This window comes from Pteropus medius, unplaced genomic scaffold (assembly GCF_902729225.1).
Source record: "Pteropus medius unplaced genomic scaffold, Ma_sr-lr_union100, whole genome shotgun sequence".
Classification (NCBI taxonomy): Eukaryota; Metazoa; Chordata; class Mammalia; order Chiroptera; family Pteropodidae; genus Pteropus; species Pteropus medius.
In genome coordinates, this window is record NW_024349799.1 from 4,177,142 (window position 1) to 4,197,817 (window position 20,676).

At 44.6% G+C, this 20,676-nt stretch overlaps 2 long non-coding RNA genes and 2 pseudogenes across 2 annotated transcripts in view; 3 read left to right on the plus strand and 1 right to left on the minus strand.

Annotated features, from left to right (window-relative positions):
• Positions 1 to 1,060, plus strand: part of LOC120620799 (uncharacterized) — a 33,302-nt gene extending 32,242 nt beyond the window's left edge. The window contains exon 4 of the long non-coding RNA XR_005657985.1: positions 51 to 1,060. This is a non-coding gene — a long non-coding RNA (uncharacterized LOC120620799). The remainder of the gene's footprint in view (positions 1 to 50) is intronic.
• LOC120620800 (uncharacterized) lies at positions 309 to 3,607 on the minus strand. The gene is made up of 3 exons (XR_005657986.1): positions 3,418 to 3,607; positions 2,653 to 2,769; positions 309 to 443 (listed from the first exon to the last, which is right to left on the minus strand). It is a non-coding gene; the product is annotated as an uncharacterized LOC120620800 (long non-coding RNA).
• Positions 3,608 to 10,596: 6,989 nt separating this feature from the next.
• LOC120621206 (uncharacterized) lies at positions 10,597 to 10,715 on the plus strand (annotated as a pseudogene).
• A 2,424-nt stretch (positions 10,716 to 13,139) lies between these two features.
• Positions 13,140 to 13,258, plus strand: LOC120621252 (uncharacterized; annotated as a pseudogene).
• The last annotated feature ends 7,418 nt before the right edge of the window (positions 13,259 to 20,676 follow it).

The following is a 20,676-nucleotide window of genomic DNA, read 5'->3' on the forward strand; positions in this document are numbered from 1 at the left end:
TTTCACAGGAACTATCAAAAAAGTAGTTTGCATTCTCTCTCCTGCTGCAGGGGACCAAGTTGTAACCTTGAAGGCTGAGAGTCTTAAGACGAAGTTGACATCATGGAGAAGTGTGGAGAGACAAAAAGAAACAACACAGAACAGATGGATTGGACCTTGCAGGAAGCCTACCCTTCTTCAAACTTTTTTATTGTCACAGACCAATAGATTCCTTTTATTGTTTAAGCCAGTCTGAGTTGTGTTTTCCATTATTGCAAAAATGATCATCCATCCTCCTGACATCTTATTGCAGCTCAGACGCTCTGTGCTGCAGGTTCCGGAACAGGAAGGCAGAGTCTGGTCTGAGAAGATCCTGTCTTGACACGGGTGATATGTCACTGCATCGCTGGATTTTAACTCTTTTTCTTGAGGAGGAGGGAAGGTCAGGCAAGTTCATCTCCAAGCTTGTGGGGAGGGAGGGACAAGTCAGTCAGTCAGCAAAGGCACAGATGAAAGGATGTCTCCCGTGCTTGAATGGGACCTTCTGCGAGCTCAGAGGGTGTGGGCTGCCAGAGCCAGGTGGGGCAGGTGTTTTTTGCCTGGGTTCCTGGACTCCAAGGGGGGCCATGGGAAGGTGTCAGGAAATCCATGAAACCCTGACACTTGAAGAATTTTGTGTTTGTATATTTTCATTTAAATGGTATAAAGTCATCTAAAACCACCTGCCTGGGTTTCTCCTTGTCATAAAACAGGAGCAACTACTCCTCTTCCTTCTTACTCCCTGGAAGGGATGAACATCTGAGAGATTATAGATGGTAGATAAAACCATTAGATAGAAAAACCTTTTTTGAGTTATTGGGGGCTGTGCCAAGCTGTTGGAAGAGGAGAGCAGGGAGCATGTCTGGAAGTGAGAAAGTCCATCAGGAAGTGAAGACGGCCACAAGCTTAGGTGAAGGAGAATGAAGATCAGACCTGCCCTCTTGGTAGGAAATTCACGTACCTGGATGCACATGAACACGTGTACCCATGTATGCCACATGCCCTGTGTGTGTGTGGGATAACAATTAACATTTGCACTGTCTGATGGTTTTCAACAGGCATTTCTGTAACACTGCCTCATACAGGCCATGGCAGCTAGGTTTCACATTTCCCCCATGTTCAGAGAGCGCTGTGCCCAGGGACCCTCAAAAAATGGTGATACTGCAACCCAAGTTCAGGTGTTCCAGTTCTTCTTCTGGTACTCTATCCTCTATATCAATGGTTTCTAAGCCTGTCTGATCATCAGCATCACCTGAATGCTTCGCTTCAATGCAGTCTTCGGCTTGACTCCAGCCCTGGAAACTCTGATTATGAGTATGTCTGGGGGCAGGGCCTGGATATTTGCATTTTTGGAAGCATCCCAGATGAATCTGAACACCATTTAGGTTTGGGGAACAACTGTTCTATATAAAGAGCACTGTGTGCAGGCATGTGTCCTCCCACAGGCAGGCCTAACAAACCTGTAAAACAGGTAATCCATCTTGGATGCCACTCATCTACTCTTTTAGGGCTCTTCTACCCTTCGGCCATCCTTCTTGATGACTCGTGGCTCTTTTCCTAATGCTTTATCAGATGGTAGCTTAGTCCCTTTCAGAGGGTGATGCATTGTCATAGGAGACTCTTAGGAACCGATAATCATTCAAACTCAAAAATAGTAAATCTCTAATGGTACAATTTCAAGCTCTGGGACAGGCAAAGGAATGTGGGAGCTGTTTTAGGGAGGGCAGAGGTCGTATCATGCTGTGTGGTGGTCGTACTTGCCATTACAGCTCTCCACCACAGAACTCCCACGTGTATATCGTATGCTTGCATGCATACTGTATAAATACAATATCCAAAAAAAACCTCTCAGAATGGAAAGCTAACATACATAACGAGCAGGTGGATTTTTAGAGCATGCAACCTTTTTAGGGGAAAAAATTATGAAAGCATTTTCAGTGTCAAGTCTTACCACAAGGCATGCTCTTGAAGCTAGAAGAGAGGCATCCAGAAATATGAGTTTGTCATGGAAACGCTGACAGGGCTTTAGCCGAGGGATGCTCACAGGTGCAGCCTGGAATGGTGCAGCCTTTTGTGGTTTATTTACTTCCTAGCCCACTATTCTCTTTTCCTATTTCTAGGCGCCTAGAAAGTCAGCTGGCCTTCCAGGAACTTGGGGGGTTTTGCAAGGAAGGTGGCTTGAGTCTCTCTTGGTGGTGTTTTTCAGACTTTTCAAGTAGGAAATAGAGGGCATCTTAGGACCAGTTTCGTGTCTGGGAGGAGGATTCCTAGAGGGAGTAGAGAAAGGAAAAAGGGAAAGAGGGAAGGAAGTAAGAATGAAAGGAAGGAGAGAAGGAAGGAATGAGGGAGGGAAGGAAGGAGGGAAAGAAGAAAAGCGAGAGAAGGAAGGAAGTGGGGAGGGAGGGAAGGAAGAAAGGAAGGACTTTAAGTGCCAGGCGCAATCCTAGAAGCATATAGGCATCGTCTTTATATCTTTATCACCATTGCTGTAACCCAGTGAGTTATAAAGGTTATTTCTATGTCGTAGAGAAGGAAACAGTCTAGCAGCACCCAGAGTGAGAGCTTATAACCACATCCTTGAATAGACCAGGTAGCTGGATGGTGTAAGGATTAGGAAGCTTCCCCTGAACTCACCACTTTTGTTGATGCCAGTGGTCTTGAGCAGGGCCCATAGGCCTTCCCTTGACAAGCAGTGAAAAAGCTGGAAAGGTGATTCCTCCTGGGAGAGTTGCACAGTGACCACCTTTGGTCCTGCCAAGGGGTAGATGACTGACCACAGACCCTGTGCCATGGGAAGGCCTTGCTTGAGGGTGGGCACTGCATCTCTCAAGATATGGGTTCACTTTTCTTCCTAACAGGGCCCTAGGAGTCCTGGCAGGAGCCAGATAAGGACATCAGCTGCTTTATAGAAACAATGGGCAGGGCCCAGGAGGCTGGGGGAGAGGGCTGGGAAAAGGAAAAGATGGTTTCTTTCTGGGAAGTTTCCATTCCGTGGGGAAAGTGTGGTTGCTTAGGGCTCCCAGTCCAATCTGACAAAGGAGGCAAGAGCTCTCCACACAAGGAGTTTAAGAAAGACAGCAGTTTAGGAAAGAAGGCATAGCCCAGGTATTCCAAGAATCACTGTCAGGGGAGAGAAAGATCTATTTCTTCAACCCTGGCTACAGATTGCCCCACCCCGACCAACCATCTCTGTAATCAAAGCCACCAACCCTGCCCTGAACCATGGCAAGAGCCGGGATGAGACAGCCCCTGCAGCTTGCTCCTGCCTAGCCTCAGAGCACCCTCCTGCAGCCTTTTCTATCAGGGCTGCCTGCTCCTGGGAGGTCTGCAGCTTTGGCCAGGCCCAGCAGCTCTGCTGGGAGGCTGGGTTGCAATCAAGGCTGCTGTGATCAGGCCCACCTTTCCTTCTTCACCAGGAGCCTCGGGAGCTTGGGAGACATTCCAGGGCTGGCTCTGACATGAATTTGCTGCTCAGCGCGCCAGGCGATCAGAGCTGACTCCGCTCCCTTCTCCCTTGGAGGTGTTGATAGTAACAGCAGAGACGAGCTGCCAAGTTGGCAGGAGAACAGAGCGACTATGCACTGCGGATTGAGGGGGGCAGGGAACAGCAAGCCAGCAGAGGGCTGGGCCACAGCAGCAGTTTGTTTATCCTGAGATTGAAAGGGTCCCTCCAGTCTGGGCGGCCAGCATCTTGCATAAGAAGGAGAAACTATGGGGAAGGTGGTGACTCCAGGGGAAGCTGGAGGCGGTGATGCAGGGTGAGGCCTCTAGGAGGTTCCCTGGTCTGGGTGCTGCAGGAGTCAGTGGGTGGGACCTCTGGCTAGGCCTGAAGCCACCAGCCAGCCTGGCCCCTAGAGGCACGCCAAGCCTCTGAGGCAGGATAGAGATCCACCTTTGTTCCTTCTGTTGATGAAGCAGCTGTGGAGTTTATAAAAAGAAATGGACCTGGGGTGGGGAGCTGGTGAATTCAGAAGCTGCTTCCTCTCAAAAAGAACTTTAGGAGGGCACCCATGTTTTCAACAATTTGGTTTCTTTGAGCCTGAGAAATTTATATCTACTTCAGATTCAACTAAGGAGTGATAGCAAAAACTGCTTACTACATGGCAGACACTGTTCTAAGAGCTTTATGTATGTGAATGTACTGAATATTCATGACTTTATCAGGTGGGTACTATTATTATTCCCATTTTATTAATGAAGTAACTGGGGCATAGAGAGGTTAAGTGACTTACCCAAGGTCACAGAGCCAGTGAGTAGCAAAGTTGGGCTTGTGTCACTTAGGCCATGTTCCCATCTCTTATATAAACTGCCTTCATAATGCAACAGAGTTCTTAGCACAGTGCTTGGCACAGAGCAAAGCGTTTAGTAAATGTTAGCTCTCGCCATGACTCCCCCAGAGCAGTTCCAAACAAGAGACCCAGGCTCCTAACATCCTCCTCAGGGACTCCATGGGGCCGTAAGTCTGTCTTCTTTTCCATCTTTGATCCAAACTACCTCTGTTATCCTAGGAGCTGGAGCAATTCCTCCTTTGGAGTGAAAGCCCCTGGCCTTCCCAGCTCCCCTTCTCCTCCCTATTCCCCTTCCTCCTGCCTGAGGCAGAGCAGAGCAGAAGAATTCTCAGCTTCTTCTAGTTACCCTCAGCCTGCAAAGAAAACATAGTCTGCTGTGCCTGCTGCCAGTCCCTCTCTGGTGACAGCCACAACCCATTTGCTCAGTGCCAGCTCTAGCCTGTACTGCGGGTAGAGCTGGGAGCCTAAGGCCGGACCCTAGTGCCCTGTATGAGACCCTGGGCCAGTCACTTCAAGGCTGGGTGTTGAGTGTTGCTCAAAGGGAGAACTGTGTGCTAAATAACTTCTTGAAGACCCTTTTGGCTCTCAGAGCTATGGCTGAAGGTTGGCGTGCTGCATTTGTAAGCTTTTCCTAGGGTAGGAATTCCGTTACAGGCATGTTCCCCATGTTTTGAAGGAGTTCATTCATTCAGCATTGCGAATTAGTAACCAAGCTTTACAAGTCCACTGAAGTGTGCTACTGGCCACCTTTGCTCCTTAGGAGGTCCCAGGAGATGAATCCTTTACCACTTTCTGGGCAGCCAGAGCTACGTCCTGTCAGCTGTGAGATAGCCAAACCAGAGCCAGGAGCCCTGATTACTTCCTAGGCCTGAGTTCCTCCCTGGGACAATGAAACCCCAGTTATCAGTGCCAAGGGAACAGAACTGCAGTGTAGGTGTCTCAGAATGACACTGGGAAGCACCGTGGGGACATTGGCTACCAAGTCACCCTTAGTTGTTCCTTCAGGAAACTACTGACGACAGGAGGAGGTCAGGTGGGGTTGGGAAGCTGGGGCGGAAAACTCTGCCGTGGTTAACTCTGAAGAAAATAGAATATTCTAAATTTCATACTTGAAGAACAGAGAAAGCAGGGATGTGGTACCTTCGAGTCAGAAACCTTTAATTAAATAAATGTTCAGTCCCCAGGAATCAGCTGGAGTGTGGTGGTCACTAATTATGAACAAAGAGGGCTGTCACACTCCGACAGCTCCTTTCTCCGTGCTCACTGCACCGGCAGTCCCTAAGATCCTTAAGGATGGGGGTGTTCCCTGCCTGGGCCAGGACGTAGAGGAGAGACCGAAGCACCCACACAGAGGAGAGGTTCTGAGGTGTGTCAAGGCACACTCAGAACACAGTTGCCCATTACCACAGAGAGCTGACCACCATCTGATTCTTCGGGGTCCAAAATATTGAACTTGCTGTATCGGAGACTTGCTTTTTCCTATAAGAAAACATCTCCAGTGTTGTAATAGAAAGACTGCCTTGCAGTTAACTCGCTGGCATGGATCTGTTCTATAAAGTTACAAGGGTCTTTGTCCATTGCTTCCAGAAATACCTCTACTCTGTCAGACCCCAAGGGGCTCATCGACAACTGATGACAAGGAGTCTGAGGGGTGGGTATAGAGGGAGACTTCAGAGGTTGGGCAGCAGCTTCCTTCCTTCCTTCCTTTTTTCCTTCCTTCCTCCTGCTGTTGATTCTGTTTGGTGCCAAGCAGTGGTCAGAAGAAAGGCACAACATTAGGGGAGGTGAGAGGCAAAGAGCCTGAGAAGGAGCATTTACCAGGGATAAGAGGATGAAGGTAAGAGTGAGAGAGCCCCAAGGGACTGGAGAAGGGAGACTGCAGGAGAGGGAGGGCCTTCCTAGCGGGTGGGGTTGAGGAGAGGCAGAGGGCACACTTCCCAGCCCTTGACCTTCTTGGATGGGGTGCATGACAGGCCAGCCCAGAGTGGAGAGATGCCCAAGATGACCTATAAGAGTTCGAAATCCAGAATGGGTGAGCAGAAGTAGGTCAAGGTTCGATTTTCCTGAAGAAGCCCTGAGCTGGAGACAGGATGCGTTGACTCTTTATTTATTTATGAGGCTATCGATTATAATGCAGTTTTTCCACAGGATCCTGAGGTAGCTGAAGTTGATAGAAGAAAAACACTTACCAGCTAGCTTCTTTTGCCCTGGAGATGTCAGGCGCTCTGATAGGCTGTCCCCCTCTCTCTCCTCGTTCTCTCTCTTCTCCCCACACCTTTTGCAGCTCTCACCCGTGTACCCTGAAGACCAATTGGGGGCTCAGGACAGCCTCTCTAGTTCCCTCTCTTCTCAGGTCTGGTGGTTCTTCCAATATCTAGGACACACTCCAGCACCCCAAATTCTAATAGCAGGGCATTGCTTAACTCAAGTAAAGAGCTGTAAAGGCATCTGACATGTTCCCAGTAAAATCTTTTTGTTTTACTGAGAAGCAACAGAGGCCAAGGGGAAGTGATTTCCCCAAAGTCCACAAAGGGAGACACAATCTGGATAAGAACGGAGGCCTCCTGATTCCTCTAGGCGAGGACCCTTTGCAAGGTACCATGGTACCTCCCAATCTGATCCCTCAACCCAGAGCTGGGATGCCCCCTGAGCTAGGAATCACTCTCTGAGACTCTTGTCCCCCTTTGCAGTCTCTCAGCAGGGCCTTTCCTTAGTTTTGCACTTGATGACATCTTTGCTCTCAGTCTGCCTCACTCCAAAATAGGACTGAGGAAGTTCTGTATAACCCCAAAGGAAAACAGGCTAGTGATAATGACTATGAGCTTGATCAGCCTTGCCTGACCTTATCTATCCTCTACTCCCACCTCCCTACCCATCAGCCATCGTTCCTGAAGTCTCTCCCAGCCTTTGTGCCCCAACACCAGCCTTCTGGTACGCAGAGATGCCCACATCCACTCATCCCTGTGAAAGAAGATGGCTCTTCTCAGCTCTGTTTCCAGGGGTCAATTTGCTGGAGAGACAGGAATAAACCTTTCCAGGTGGGCAGAATCCAGGAGACAGGCCAGCACACTGCACCAAGCCCCAAGGGCAGGCTCCCCGATCTTTGGGGACCCTGAAGTTTGGTTCAACAGAACGTGGCTCTAAACATTCGGACCATTGCTTGAGGCTAAGTGGGCATTCTGCCCTATGTCATTGTACTTTTTAAGCTCATTAAATGTTTCAAAGTTTAACCCTGACCCAATTTACTAGCCTCATCTCTTCCCTTCTTACAGGCTATGCTGTAGCCAACAGGAATTCCATAAAAACATAATTTTCTTTCTGTGCCCCTATCCTTCTAGAATGCCCTACCCTCCTGCTCCAGAAAATTCATGTTCTATGTCACCTTCCCTGATTATACCAGCTGACAACCGTTGAGTTCTACTTTGCACTAGACACTATACTCTTTTTTTATAATAACCTCAAAATTCTCCCCATTTATCCATTGGGTTACACAGTTATTAAGTGGCAAAGTCAGAATTTGAACACAGGCCTATGTCTCCAGACTCTATATTCTCAGGCACTTATACTATATTACCTCTCAAGAAACAGCTACCCTTTCCAAAATTATTTTTCTCTTATCTACGATTGTATCTTCACTTTCTTTATTACACATTACTTTTTTATTTTTTTCCTGTAACTACTTATATCATAAATACCTTTTGAAGAGTGTGAGCTCTTCAAGAGTAGGACCTGGGTTACATTTGGTGTGCCCCCAACACAAGGCCCAGTGCTAGCACATGGTAGGAGGCTATTAAATGTGTTTTGGACGAAGAAATGAACATGTGACCTAATGGATTTGAATCATAGCGAGGTCTAAAGTCTGCCTACAATGGAGTAGGGAATTGGAACTTATTTTTCTGAAGGGCCCGGTTTCACATTTCCTTTTTTAAGGCACCATGGGAAATGAAGGGAATGGAGGCATTTCATAGATGAGTGAGAACAAGAAGGCAAACTCCTGCCTGTCTGTAATTACAGAGCCCTTCGTGCTGGCTGCTGCTGGCAGCATGCTGGGGAATGTGTTTTCAATTCTCCAGGTTGGGAACTGTGGGTACTACTGATTGCTTTGTGAGATCTGACCTGGCTGTGAAAGGAAAAGAGAAACAAGGATAATAAAAGCTGTGAGCGATGGCTTTGTCAGGTGTGGGGTCTACCCCAAGAGGGAGGGGCCTCCAACATGTATCCCAACTTCCGGACCCACTTCAGTAGGACAAAGGGAAACCCTCTTTTGGAATCAGGGACTCTATGTGGAGCAGCCCATGGCAGGGTGGTCTCTAGCTGGGTTAAAGGGCAGTGTTAATCCACCTGTAGTCCTTCCGAGTGGAGAAAGAGTAATGGGAGTTTGGGTTCGGACATAGGCGACTGAAGACACGGGCATCAGTACAGGGGTGTGTGTGTGTGTGTGTGTGTGTGTGTGTGTGTGTGTGTGTGGGGTGTGTGTGTTTGTGTGTGTGTTCATGTTCACCTGAGTATATCAGAAGCATTGCGGGGGCCAAAATGGAACTGTGCTTCTTTCAGGGTCCTGAGGTCCCAGCTGGGTCCACTTTCTCCAAGGCTCTGTTCAAAACTCAGCTTTTCTGGTCCAAGTTTATTTTTTTATTAATTAATTATTTAATTTATTTATTAATTTATCTTTTCTGGTCCAAGTTTAGAATAGGCAGATCAGGCTACTGGGCCATGGTAGGGAGGATGGTTTCTAGCTCTGACACTTTTGCTGAGAGAAGGTGGGCTCCCACCCACCACTCCCAGCCTCATTTCCACAACTGTATGTTCATCTCTTGCAGATGAACATACAGTTGTGGAACAGAACAACAGTCTAAAAACCTTGTCTTTGCATGGTACCTTTTACTCTGATACTTGTATTTTTAAAGCCCATTTACATCCATCATCACCTTCCATTCTTACAACAGCCCCTCCAGAGGTACAGAAAGCGGAGTTTTCTGATTATAGATGAGGAATTGAAGCACAGAGAGGCTATGTGATTTGGGTCACAAAACACATTAGCAGTGGAGCCCCAGGGAATCCCTCTCTGGCTTCCCGACTCCAAGTTCTTTCCTGTCTTTGGCTCTGGCTCCCCATTCCTCCATCTCCTTTACCACCAGTCTACTAAAAGGAAATCTCAACAGAGAGGCTCACGCTCCATTAGCAACATACACATCAACTCTCCTGGTGCTGGGTAAACAGTAACTCAAAACGGGCACCCTCCTCCTTCTCCCCTTTCAACCCTCCCCTCCCGCCCCGCCCCCACCCAGGAGGAAGCTCATCTCTGGTGAGAATCCTCAAATAGCTCTTTCTGAAAATGTGGGGGCACATGCCAGGGAGCTTTCCTGGGAGGAAAGTGAGCGCCTTTTGGGTTTCCTGAGGAGGAGGAAGAGATGGTGGTGGCCCGGGTCTCCATAAATAGGCCTCTGGGGCCTGAGGCAGGATGGAAGACCAGGCAATATGTTGTAGGTTTCTCTTTGCCTCACCTCCAAAACTGGGAACCTAATGGTCACTGGCTGGCCCTTTCTTTGAGATCAGAAATCATCTAGTCTGGCCGTACCCACATCTGAAATTTTGGGTAGTCACTCATTCATTCAGCAAATACTTGTTGACTTGTTGACATGTGCCAGCCTTTGCTCTAGGTGCAGGGGATACCACAGTGAATATGACAGGCGAGATTCTGGTTGGTCTGGAGGTCACAGTTAGTTGGCACACTGTTATTTGGGGATGGAGTGGGGTGAGGTCAGGATAGAGAAGTAATGGGAGCTCAGAGAAGCAGGGTAGCTGGGAAGACCTCCTGGAGAAGAGACACATCTAAGCTGAGGCTGGAAAGATGGAGGAGCAATAAGCCACCCAAGAGGGGAAAGACTGTTACAGGCACAGGGAATAGCATGTGTGAAGGCCTGGAGGCTGGAGTGCACCTGGTATATGTAAGAAACTGAAAAAAGTGCAGAGGGCTGAAGCGTAGTGTGAAAGGGGCAGGCGGAGGGAGGAGGTAGTGAAAGATGAGGCTACAGGGTGAGACTGGGGCTGGGTTACAGAGGACTTGAAAACAATATTGAGTAGAATGAACTTTATCCTAAAGACAAAGATAAACCACTGAAAGTTTTTAAGAAGATGTGTGACATGTTCAGAATTGTGTTTTAGAAAGATCTTTTCTACTTTTCAGGGTGACGGTGTTGTTTAATAAAGATATAAGAGCCATAAATGTGAACCATGTGTGATATGAAATTTTCTAGTAGCTACATTAAAAATTAAAAAAAAAAAAAGAGTCTACGGCCATGTTACCCTGAACAAGCCCAATCCTGTCTGATCTCGGAAGCTAAGCAGGGTTGGGCCTGGTTAGTACTTGGATGGGAGATCACCTAGGAAGACCAGGTGCTGTAGGCATAAAAAATAAAAAAAAATAAGAGATTGTAAGCTGACAAGGTCCTTGTAATTGGTGAGGTCAACCAAGGGTTGCCTTGCCTAAAAAAAATAAAAAATAAAAAAAGTATAAAAAAGAGGCAAAATTAATTTTAAATAATATATTTTATTTAATTCAATGTATCAAAATTATCATTTAACATATAATCAATAGAGAAATATTAAGATATTTTAATTTTTTTCCTATTAAGCCTTTGAAATCTAGGATATATTTTATACTTACAGTGCATCTTGGTTTGGACAAGCCACCTTTTGAGTACTTAATAGCCACATGTGTTTAGTGGCCACCATGTTGGATGGGGTAGATATAGAGAATGCATTTGAGAGGAGTAAGAATGACCAAGCTGTTGCAGTTGACCTGCAGGAGGATGGTGGCTTGGGCATAAAGACAAAAGGAAAGATTTCAGAGATATAACTCCCAGGTTGTCATACCAGGCCTGGACCTAATACCTCTGTACTCCTTTTATCTAAAAGAAAAATAAACTCCTTTCTTCTTTGGGCCATTTATTTGGGGTTTTCCTTCTACTCACAGCTGGACCTAATTTTAATGAGTATGGCACATAAATGGAGATGTCCAAAGGTCAGTTAGATCTGACCTTTGGGTCTGAGAAAGCTACATATAGATTTGGGAGTTCTCAATCCACAGTTGGCCATTGAAATTATGGCAACACGTGAGATCTCTAAGGGACAATGGTCTAGTGAAAATAGAAAAGGATCTAGAACAAAACTCTGAGAAACACCAGCACTCAGGATGGGCAGAGGACAAGGAGCTTGCTAAGGCAGCTAGAGAGGTAGGAAGGAAATCAGGGACGTGCTCTGCCATGGAAGCTTAGGGAGGAGACAGTACCAAAGAGGGGTGATCAACAGTGGTAAAGGCAGCTCTCTCTGCTGTTTTTATGGGTGTGGATGGCACCATTGAGCCTGAAGAAACCAACTTAGGTTTCTGTTGCAGCCCCGAATTCCTATATAAGCTGGTTATGTCATCTTCCTGCTCAGTGCCCTTCAATGTGTCCCAAGTTTCTTAAGGATAAAGTTCTAGCTCCTTAGCACATCCTTCAGGCCCCTCTAAAGTCTGTCCCTAGCTTTTCTGTCTAGCCTGTTCCTTTCCCCAGCACACTCTGTCCCTGCCAGGCTTGGCTTCCTACCATTCCTTGCCTTGGCTTGTGTGCTTCTTTCTGACTGAAGAATCTTCTCTTCCTCCCTTTTCTCTTTTCCCCTGAATCCTACCACGCTTCAAGACTTATCTTAAATGTCAACTCTTCTTGTTCCCTGATTCTTCCAGACAGATTAAATGCCCCCAACCCCCATGCCCTCATGTGCCAACTGTGATCGAGAGTTTTGCTTACTCTCAATCACAGTCCTCAATGTAGTCTGGCCTGTGTTAAAGTTGTTGTGTACATGAGTGTCTCCCTAATTATACTGTGAGCTTGGAAAAGTCTGAGGCTGCTTTTGGCTACTCATCTCTATCCACCTTGGTACCTTCCTAAGAGCTTTTTACAGATGTTTAAGAAATGTTTATGGGGGAAAAAAAAGAAATGTTTATAGGTTTAAAGAAATTGTTGTTTCTCACAGCCCCCAAGTAATAGTGTGGTCTCTATCTTCTTTGTCATATCACTTCAGGAGTTATGGGACTGAGGGAGACACTAAAATAGAGAGAACCTTGATTTAGAGTGAAATAGACAAGGAGTTGAGTTTGAATCCAGCTGCTCAAAGAAATAGTCCCAGTCTGAGCTTCCCTTGACCCAAGCAGCTTGTATCATCTGAGTGCTCAAGAACCACTTTATTAAGAGAAAAGCAATAAAAAAATTAATGAAATTAAAAGTTAGTTGTTTTAAGAGATGAACCAAATTGACAAATCTTTAGCTAGAGTGACCAAGAAAAAAGCAAAGACTAAAGTTACTAAAATGAGGACTGAAAGAGGGACATTAGTACAGACCTTAGAGAAACAAAAAAGATTATGAAAGAATACTACGAAAAATTATACTATATAATGCTATCAAATTAGATAACCTAGATAAAATGGACAGATTGGTAGAGAGACAAAAACTACTGAAACTATTTCAAGAAGTAGGTAATTTGAATAGGCTTAAAAAAAGTAGAGATTGCTAGTATTTTTAAAACTTCCTGCAAAGAAAATTCCAGGCTCAGGTGGCTTCACTGGTGAATTCTACCACATATTTAAAGAATGAATATCAATCTTTCACACTCTTCCAAAAAAATAGAATAGGAGACAACACTTTCCAACTCATTTCATATATTACCCAGATACCAAAAACCAAAGACATCAAAGAAAAATATATATCAACATCGCTTATGAATATAGATGCAAAAATCCTCAACAAAAGACAAACAAACTGAACCCAGCAACAGATAAAAAGGATTATACAGGTCTACAGCCATGCTACCCTGAACACGCCCGATCTCGTCTGATGCCGGAAGCTAAGCAGGGTCAGACCTGTTTAGTATTTGGATGGGAAACCACCTAGGAAGACCGGGTGCTGTAGGTCGCAAACAAACAACAACAAATAAGGATTATACATCATGATCAAATGAGATTTATTCCAGGAATGAAAATTGGTTTCATATTTAAAAACCAATCTAATACACCACATTAATAGAATAATGGACCAAAACCACATGATCATCTTAATAGATACAAAACAAGTATTTGAAAAAGTTCAACACCCTTTCATGATAAAAACACTCAACAAACCAGGAATAGAAGTGAACTTCCTCAATTTGGTAAAGAGCGCCTACAAAAACCCCACATCTAACATTAGACTTAGTGGTGAAAGACAAAGCTTTCCCCCTAAGATCAAGATCAAGACCAAGATGTCTTCTGTTCAACACTATACTGAAGGTTCTAGCCAGGATAATTGGGCAAGAAATAGAATAAAAGGCACCTAGATTGGGCAGAAGTAAAACTATGTATATGATGTGGTCATGTATATAGAAAATTCTAAAGAAAACACATGCATACACAATTAGAAATTAATGAATGAGATCAGCAAGGTTGCAGAATACAGACTACGATATACAAAAATCAATTGTATTTCTATACATTAGTAATGAACAATCTGAATATGAAATTAAGGCAACAATTTACAATAACACCAAAAATAATGTAATTCTTAGGAATATATCAAAAGAAGTGCAAGACATGTACATTGAAAATTATAATACATTATCGAAAGAAATTAAAGAAGACCTAAATAAATGAGAAGAAATCCCATGTTCATGGATCGGAAATATACATCAATGGAGTAGTATTGGGAGTCCAGAAATAAACTCCTATATCTATGGTCAAGTGATCTTTGATAAGTGTGTCAAGACAATTTAGTGGTGAAAGAATACTCTTTCCAACTAAAGATGTGCGACAATTGAATATCTGCATGCAAAACAATGAAATTAGATCCCCATCTCACACAATATACAAAAATTAACTCAAACTAGATCATTTAGCAAGAGCTAAGACTCTTAGAAGAAAACATAGGAGTAAATCTTTGTGATCTTGGGTCAGACAGTGATTTCTTGGATATGACATCAAAAGCACAAAGGACAAAAGGAAAAATAGACAAACTGGTCTTCATCAAAATTAAAAACTTTGTGCTTCTAAGGCCACCATCAAGAAAGTGAAAATACAATACATAGAATGAGAGAAAGTATTTGTAAACTATTACTCTAACGACGGCCTAGTATCCAGAATATATAAAGAACATGCATGACTCAATAATAAAAGACCAATAACCTAATTTAAAAGTGAACAAAGGATCTGAACAGACATTTCTCCACAGAAAATATACAAACTACCAATAAACACACGAAAAGATGTTCAACATCATTGGCCACCAAGGAAATGCAAATCAAAGCCATAATGAGATAACACTTCACACTAACTAGGATGGCTATAATTAAAAAGACAGATAATAACAGTTGTTGGTGAGGATGTGGAGAAATTGCCGCCTTCATACACTGCTTGTAGGAACTTTAACAGCTGCTTTGAAAAAACAGTCTGACCATTCTTCAAGAGGTTAAGCATAGAGTTACCATAAAACACAGCAATTCAACACCAATGTGTATATCCAAGGGAATTGAAAATGTATACCAACACAAAATCTTGTACATGAGTGTGTTTATAGAGGCATTATTCATAATAGCTAGAAAGTGGAAACCCAAATGTCCATCGACTGATGAATGGATAAACAAAATGTGGTATGGCCACATAATGGAATATTAACTGGTTATAAAAAGGAATGAAGGACAGATTCATGGATAACATGGATGAACCTTGAAAATATTCTAAGTGAAATAAAACAGGCATGAAGGACCATATATTTTATGATTACATTTATATGAAATGTCCAGCATATGCAAATCCATAGAGACAGTAAGTTAGTGAGAATTGGGGGGAAATAGGAGAGTGACTGCCAATGAGTATGGGGTTTCTTTTTGAGGTGGGGAAATATTCTAAAGTTAGGTAGCGGTGCTGTTTGCGTATCTCTGTGAATACACTAAAAACGACTGAATGGAGCACTTTAAAAAGGTGAATTTTATGGTAAGTGAACTATATCTCAATCAAGCTGTTTATATATAATTACCTTATTATGTGAAATATAAGGTGGGTCTCCATTTCCTAGTGAAAAAGATAAAAAATAGCTTTTGACAACTGGAACATACTACAACATGCTTGACAATGTAAAGTTTTCCTCCAAATGGTCCTCAAAAAGAAAGGCAAAGTTGTGCAGATCAAATATTTTAGGGCTCCTCTCAACATTCCCCACCTCACCCTAACAGACTGAGGGTGAGAGCATAGTGTGTGTTTTTATGACAGTGGAGACAAGGATGCCCATGTAAAAATCTTGCCTCCCACTCTTGAGGCTCTCCAAGAGCAACTGATGGTTTCTGCCTGCCCAGTACCCATTCTCTTGCTTCTTATAACTGCATGTGAATTTTCCTTCTATCACTATTTCCCCGCTCAACCTCAGAAGGTCTATCAGTCAGGCTGCTCTTCACTTCCATGGCCAAGATGTGGACTTGTGACTCGATTTGTCCAATCAGATGCCCTTCTTTGGGAATTTAAATCAAGAGTGGGGCAACTCAAGGACAACGTTAGTGATTTGTCCCACTGGGATGCCCTGAGGAAACTGTTCCATGGTTCCCGTTCCTCAGAGTCTGGGGAGGGGGTGAGGAGGGGTATTCCAGTCCTGTTTTTTTATTCAGACATTTCTTACACCCAAGAACCTTAACCTGATATCTTGGATGTTCAAGGGCTGACAAATTCCATGTCATTGCCATGATTCTCCCACAGCAGGGGCAGGGTTCCTCAGAACTGTACAGATATTGGAGGAGGAAGACTTCTAAATTATGAGGAGTCATGGCCTAGACACCACTACTATACTTTCATTAGAGTATCTTCTCTTGGTTCCTTCTTGGTGCCCATTTGCTTTAATATTTTAATTGAAGCTCTAGACATTCGCTGAATCTTAACTATGTCAAGATACTTTATTCGTGGAGATGTTACAAGGATGAACAAAATGATATCCCAGTTTTGGAGGGCGGTATGGGAGCAGAGAGAGATGCTCTCTGACTTCTGAGTGGATCAGCGAGAAGAATCAGAAAAAGAGCATTAAAGCTTGGCTAGAGGTAGATACTTTCTCTGACCTACAGGGAAGTTACCCTTTGTGATAGGGTATTGAAATTAGAGAATTGTAGACTTCGGGGCTGACAGCTACCTTACAGGCTATCCAGTCCTGCATTTTCTAGATGAAGAAATCCAGATTCTGAGAGATGAAATGACTTGACTAGAGCCACACTGGGCTTAGGACTTCTCCTCTGACTCCCAGTACAGCCAGTGCTTATCTCGCTAGCTCCAGTCATATGGTTGACCTTGGCTGGCTCCTCCAGGTTTCAGCAGACTTATATTTGGGGCAATATTTGGGACTTAGTAAATGGTTGCCTAGGGAAGTATGTCTTTCAAGGCCACCTAAAAAAATCAGCAAAGAATTGAGGCAGATTCTAGTAGTTCTAGTCATGTTCCTTTCTTCTTTAGGTTTTCCCCCTTGGGGACTTGGCAGAGGAAACTAGCACCAGAGTTTGCACTGCAATGGGAGTGTTAGTGTGTGTGTTCTCATCCTTCTCCATCCTCCTGGAGCCCCTAAATCAAGTCAACGGCTAAAAGGCTTGGTGAAATGACTTCTGTCACCGCCTCTTTCTTCTGGGTGACCCAGTTAGTTTTGGGTAGGAGAGCCCTTAATTGTCTTTACCTGTAAGGTGTCAGGATATCAGCCAAATACCCAGCAGAGAGTTTGAGGAGGAAATCGATTCAGAAATCAGGCTTGGACTTTCCCCAGGGCTGACAATGATTTGCCTTTGCTAGCAACTTGGCTCTAGGTGGGAAAAGCCCAGTGAAAACAGCATTCATTGCTGGTTCTAGACAGACAGAAGAGCCTGGCCACGGTTCTTTGAGTGGAGGACGAGACAGAGTGTCCTTCCAAGCTGTATTTTCATCCATTAATGGGCATGATCAGTTCAACCAATACTTACAGAGAACTTCCTATGTTCCAGGAACTGTGCTGGGTTCTGCAGCCCACACATAAATAAGGTGTGATTCCTGTCTGCTAGGAACTATAGACAAACATAAGACTGACAGATACAATAGAACATGGTCAGTGATAAGACCTGGATGTAAAAAAGCACAGAAGAGGGGTATGTATCCCACCTGGGATTCAGGGAAAGCTTCATAGAGGACACTCAAAGGAGTTAGCCAGGAAAGAAAGCCATAGTCTCACAGGCCAGAGAACCACATGGACAAAAGTGTGGAATCTGGGTGTGGAGGAAACCACAGGCAGTTAGTTGATGGTGTTACTAGAGACTGAAGAGGGAGAGGGGAATTTTGGAGAGAAAAGGCAAAGACTGGTGTGTGTGTGTGTGTGTGTGAGACACAGGGAGGTGAGCCATGGTCTTTTTTCCAAGCAGGGAAGAGGGAGGTGCCTGGGATATTTGCATTTTAGATAGATCACTGCAGTGTGGATTTGGGAAGGCGGAGCCAAGAATGGGAACAAGGAACCATTTGGAGGACGTGATGAGTGCTTGATGCAGGGCATTCATAATGAGAATGAGGTACTTATAATGAAAGGAGAGATGAACTGAAGAAATAGCCAGGAGGTGAATGATGATGAAGACGTGGTGGGTAAGGGAGACACACAAATCTAGCGGGGCTCACGGGTTTCTGACTTGGTGCCTGGGTGGATAATGGGGCCATGAACTGAGATGATAAATACAGAAAAGGGAAACGAATCTGGAAGAGATGCTGATGATGGCTACCATTTATTCATCACTTATGGACTAGGCATTGCACCAAGAGTTTTTCATGCATTTACTCATAACTCTATGAGGTGTAGATATTATTATTCTCGATTTATAGATGAGGAAAATGAAACTTTGAGATGCTAAATAGCTTGGCCAGATCTGCACAGCTGGTAGAGTGGTGAAAAGCAGTTAGAATCCAGGCACTCTGGCTCCAGAATTGATGCTCTTAACAACCAAGGTTTATGTGCATATGTGAAGAATCTGAAGTGCCTGTGGGATACCCATAGTGGAGTGGTCTGGGATTTAGGGGAGCTATCAGGGCCCAGATCATGGTAAAAACCATAAATATGGATGAAACTACTCAAATTGAGCACTGACTGAAGCACAGTGCCCTGGGGAACCCATAGGTTAAAGAAATAGTCAGAGGGTAAGGGGCCACGGATGAGACAAAAACAAAAGTCCACTCTGAGTTTAAAATCCGAAGGCATGGTTTTGCTATCTGGGCACAAGAAAACTGGGCAATCACAAAAGTATGGTGGCATCAAATAAAAACGTGCACCAAGTTAAGCCGACATATTAATTATAACAGTTATTATGTCGCACAGTAATTATCCTAAACAGTAAGCATTTTACATAAATAGCAGTAATTAGTATAGCACAAATTTCGCAAACTATATCCTGTGGAATAGTAGTTCCTGGAGATGTTAATAAATGTTTGGATAAAAAAGGGCTTTGGAGTCAGAGAAGCTTAGGAAATGCTGGTATGATTTAGAAAGAGCCCTAAACCCTGATTTACATATTATTCTTTACTGTTAGGAGGCAGGAGAGTGGAATGGCTGAGTGGAGATACTGGGAACAGACAGCCTGGGGTTGAATCCTGCCACCGACAAGCTGTGTAATTTGGGGCAAATTACTGAGCTTCTCTAAGCAGCAGTTTCCTCTGTCCAGGGGAAAAGTAATATGCTCATCTGGATTGTTCAAGATTAAACGTAATCATATGTACATTTAAAACACAGAGCCTGGCACAGAGTGAGGGCACGATAAATATTAACTCTTATCTATAAGCCATATTGTTATTAAGTCTACAGTTTAGTCCATGTCATACACATTGATACCCATATTTCTTAAAAGTCTTAAGTCTTGATTCCGAATACTATTATTCGAAGTTCTCTGTCCCTGCCTTGACACCCCACCACCCAGGACTGTGAATGACCAAACTCTTGCCCTACACTACTCTAGGGAAGGGGACCAGGGAAAAGGAGGATTTATAACCTGGCCACATGGCCTTGGATGGGCCACTGCTAGTTCATAGTCACCTTTATGCATGCTCCAAAAGGTATGCATCTTTTGGGTGGACGCTGGCCTATACGAGAGCACACAGCTTACCAAGTGGAGCACAGACTGTATTTTAGCCCCACTTGCTCCTTAGGCTGAATGCCCCTGTACAATGAACAACCTGCACAATCACACATGGCAGTTCTGACCTTCAGGCCATAGAGGAGCTGGAAGCTAATTATCATTGATTGAAGAAAGAAGGGACCAGTTCTCCTAGTAGTCCGTGAGATTAGCTCTTCACAAGCGCCAAGTGGATAAAACATCCTCCTCCTTCTCTCTCCCTCCCCACATGCCCCACCCCCCATTCATTCACACAGAGGCTGACATCAGAATACCCTTGGTGTTTCAGGCCTTGTCTGTTTCTCTGAAATCCTGATTGAGGTTGGGAGATGACAGAGCTGTGGAAAGCAGAAGTGGGAGGGAATGATTTTCCAGGTTTCCCCTGACACATAATGAACACTAAATAAAGATGTTCCAAACCAGAGCAGGCCAGGGCCAGAGCAAGTCTGACTTCCTAACTATAGTTTGGGGCAGTGAAGGAAAAATGATGGAAATGGTAGCTGCTTAATCCTCACTGTGTGGCCTGAATGCTTGGTTTCCAATAAAGACTCTCACCACTCCTTTAGGTGGACACTTTCTTTATGAAACAGAAAGGAAGAAAAAAAGCAGACGTTTCCTGTTCTCTGGAGGTGTGTCGTGTGGAGTGGAGGGCAGGCACTCTTCCAAGGTGCACATACGTTTACACACACTCTCATAAACATAGCCTCTTCAGCTCCAGAGGGGCTGCTGCCTAGAAGCACCTAGAAGCCACATACAAGCCAGACCTGTGGTGATCTGGCAAGGCCTTTCCCCTCTCTGTACCTTGGTTCTCTCCTTTATAGGGTGAGGAATATGGATGAGGTGAATTTTAAGAATCCTCAGAGCTCTGATGTGCCACGTTCCCACCTCTAGAGGGTTCTATTCACTCCCCTTCCAGTCCTGTCTAACCAGACAGGTAAAGACCTACTGACCAGGAACGCCTAACTCGCACAGGGGGCTGTGTACCAAAGACAAACCTCCCTTCTCACAATTGCACTTAGGGTCTGCCTCCATTGCCCTTGATGATAAACAGCAGCTGGGGCCCCTGGCTGGGGAACTTAGGTCCTGTGGCCTAGAGTCTCAGGAAAAAGGGCTGAGCTGGATGGAGAAGGGAACATTCCCTGAATGTGAGGGGAAGGGAGCCCTGGGGCTGTTTACGACTTTACCTTTCCGTAGGGTTGGCTGTTCCTCTCTTTCCCGCATA